The sequence below is a fragment of the Nestor notabilis genome, unplaced genomic scaffold, assembly GCF_000696875.1.
Source record: "Nestor notabilis isolate BGI_N333 unplaced genomic scaffold, ASM69687v1 scaffold8372, whole genome shotgun sequence".
NCBI classification, from domain to species: domain Eukaryota; kingdom Metazoa; phylum Chordata; class Aves; order Psittaciformes; family Psittacidae; genus Nestor; species Nestor notabilis.
Genome location: NW_009918777.1, coordinates 105734 through 109235, shown reverse-complemented (window position 1 = coordinate 109235; position 3502 = coordinate 105734). Strand labels below are relative to the sequence as shown.

At 40.6% G+C, this 3502-nt stretch overlaps 1 pseudogene across 1 annotated transcript in view; it reads right to left on the bottom strand.

The window, feature by feature from the left end:
• LOC104402111 overlaps positions 1-3502 on the bottom strand; it is a 154802-nt pseudogene that overhangs the window by 112077 nt on the left and 39223 nt on the right. The window contains exon 3 of the transcript XR_719893.1: positions 3432-3502. This exon is cut by the window's right edge and continues 138 nt beyond it. The product of XR_719893.1 is annotated as a kalirin-like (transcript). The remainder of the gene's footprint in view (positions 1-3431) is intronic.

Genomic DNA, 3502 nt, shown 5'->3' with positions numbered 1-3502 from the left:
AGGAAGATTATTTTAAAACTTTCTTGTAACGTTCAATGCTTTGGGGAAGGGAAGGACAGAGATAACAAACAATGGGAAAGCAATTTCAAATTTTTAAACCTCTTGACTTGGACATTGACCCCTTGAAGATAATTCAATACAGAGTTTAAACGCCTGGCAGGAAAAGATTTCTCTTCATAGCTAGTACCTGGCCATTACCCCTGCAGTGTGTCAAGCTAATGCAAGCACTCTGCTTATCATGAACCGAATTTGACGTGATAGAGCAGAAAGGCTTTTCATTTCATGAATTCTGCAGCAAATTTTTTTATTCAGATTTGTTTCCACAAGGAGCTAGAATCATAGAATGGTTAGGGTTGGAAAGGACCTTAAGATCACCTAGTTCCAAACCTCCTGCCATGGGCAGGGACACAACACGCTAAACCATGTTGCCCAGGACTCCATCCAACCTGGCCTTGAACACTGCCACCGATGGAGCATTCACAACTCCCTTGGGCAACCCATTCCAGTGCCTCACCACCCTCACAGTAAAGAACTTCTTCCTTATATCTAATCTAAACTTCCCCTATTTAAGTTTAAACCCATTCCCTCCTGTCCTGTCGCTACAGTCCCTGATGAAGAGTCCCTCCCCAGCACCCTTCTAGGCCCCCTTCAGATACTGGAAGGCTGCTATGAGGTCTCCACGCAGCCTTCTCAAAGTTCTTGAAACTCTCATGAAAACAACCATAGTTAGGCAGGTAGGTGGTAAGACAGAGTAACTGCCTGTCAGGCACCACTTGTCTTTCTTTTAGAAATAATTTTAACAAGTATTGCCCACTATTTAAACACTTTTGGCAGAAGAAAGAAAATAATCTTGAAGGCACCTCTGAATTAATGCTGATTAAGCTGCCTGGTCCATTCCTTAAAATGACAGGAAGCTTTGGAGTCCACATACATCAGCTAAACCCTTTTTTAACCTCTTTTCTTTGTGTGATGACTTGAGGGCATGCTTCACTCTGGACTGTGACACAGAATCATTCTGCCAGAGTCTCACAACACAAATCCAGATCATTAGCCTCCTCTAAGGGTCCTACACTATCCTAGCACATACATAATGCTTCCATTAAGCTCAAAAGCAGAATCTGGCCTTAAAACTGATGCTGGTTAGTGCTGAGTTTGTAGATGGGGTAATTCAACAGAGACTTCCATTGTCTTCCACTGCAGTCTGTTCCTGCCAAGAGCCTCGTATTTCTTCACAGCTGTGGAAAATCACTGTGATAGTTCAGTGCAGAGAGGGTACCTGTGTGCTTCCCCACATAAATCAAATCAACGTGAGTCATATTGACCTGAGATGCTTCTCTGATATTCAGAATTCTTATGAGAGAACACGAGCTGCCCCAGAGCCTGAGCCTGCTTAGCAGATAAGCAGCAGCATCCACAAGAATCCTTTAAAACTGAAGTTCCTGGATTGTGGTGTCTATATTGCAGGTGGACCATAACTTAAGAAATCTTATTAAAATCACAGAATTGAAGGACTCATCAGTTCTGGCTGTCTGAAGGTGGCCCAAGAGACAGCAAAAGCACCGACTCTCTTCCTCTGGCCCAAAAATTTGTGAATCATTACAAACACCCATGTGAACAGCCCAGAAGACAGACCAAGGCTCAAAGGTGCACACACGAAATGAAAATATGCTTAATATGTGCCAGCATGTACAACAAATGAGTCCAGCATTTTTAACACAATACAGACTCGGAGCAGTAACTATGAAGAACAGCTTGATCACAGTTTACTTTCCAATATCATGACACCAGCTCCACACAATTAAAAGATACAAATCAAGCCTCCAGAAAGTTTCATTTTAGAAGCAAACAGATGTTCTAAAAATATATATTTGAACTTTGTTACTTTTTTTCTAGGTCTTGAAGCTTTAAGAAGACATTGCTTATGTTTACTAAAGCACTGGAGGACTGAAATCCAGTGTTGGAGGGACAGCATAATCAGTCTTTTTTTGGACTACTCTGGTACTAGCCCTTAGTGCCCACATATATTTTAAACAGAAGCTCCCCATCCCTGTATGCTATTCTGGTCTCTGCACAGGCCCCCTCCTGCTTCATGTTGTTTTGTACCTGTGTATCTCCTTTCTCCTTCCCACTGCCCTGATCCCTCTCATTCCCCACTGGCAGCGTTGCCAATCTCATTGCACTGTAATGGTAGCCACTTCTGCCAGGGGTGGGGATTTTAGTAAGCATGAAAAGTCTCTGGAGGTGACATAAAGCTATATTGAAGGCAGCCTCGCTTTCAAAGGCACATAGGGGATAGCAAATGGAGGTTATTTTGATGCCTGAGCCCTCACAGGTAGCCAAGGAAGGTAAAGACCCAATTAAACAGCAACATTTATGAATTGACTGGTTTTATTGTGAGACAGAGGGAAAAAAAATGCACAAATACTTAAACTGTGATAAGTAAAAGTTTGTTAACACTTAGCACCAATCTAGTTGCCCACTGAAATTCAAGAGTGTTTTTAAGAAGAAATTGAATATAAAAACTTACTTATATCACACACTGACTTCAACAATTCTTAAACGTATAATTAAACATAGTCTTCCATTGCAGTCAACATTAAGAACTATAGCCAAATTCTCTTCTGAGTTCCAGGGATGTAAAATCTCTGAATTAATGGATTGGTAAATAAGACAGTTAATGACAGAATTGTTTCTCAGCAAATTAAGAAAAAATGGCACATGACTTACTCATGGCTGGGCATGATTGATGTATGAGCACTTCACGGTGCTGAGCTTTGCTTCTCTTTGCGTAAGAAGCTGAAATTTACAGAAAACTAAGTGCACTAAGAGAACACAGCTGGGTTGTCTTCACCAACGACAAAGTTAGTAAAATTATCTTTAATTATGCAGTTGTATATTGGTCACATCTCAAACAACCTGCTTGAGGCACCTTATCATTAACCCTTGTTGTTAATGTTACCCCTGAATTGTAAATCTCAATTAAATGAAAGCAGTGACAATACATTGTTAAATTGAGTATAAATGTCTTTTATTAAAAAAAGCTACTTCTTGATGTGGATAGAGGTCAATTAATAAGCACACATTGAAACATCTAGAGAACATTGTCTTTAGTATATTGTCTGATTTGGTGGGGCTTTTTTTCTAAGAGAAACAAAGGAAAGACTGAATGCAACACCACCAAAAATAAATGGCACAAAAAAACCCCTCACCAAAGTTAAGTGTATGTGAACCTCTGGGATGAAACATGCATCCTGTTCCACCTGTGTCCTCAGGAGGCAATCTGATGCCAGCGCATCAGCCCACTCCTTCAAACAGGCCTCAGATGTCTTCTTTCTCTCTCAGTCACAGGGCTTGGAAATTTTTTGTTTTACCTGAAGAAAAATTCTCATCAGAGCTAATGCTTTATCATACATCTCTCATTTGGCTCTCACCTCAAAGATGAACTTGGAACTGCCGAAGTTCGTTTTCTGTTTCTGCCAGAAATTATCAGGTTTTATAATAA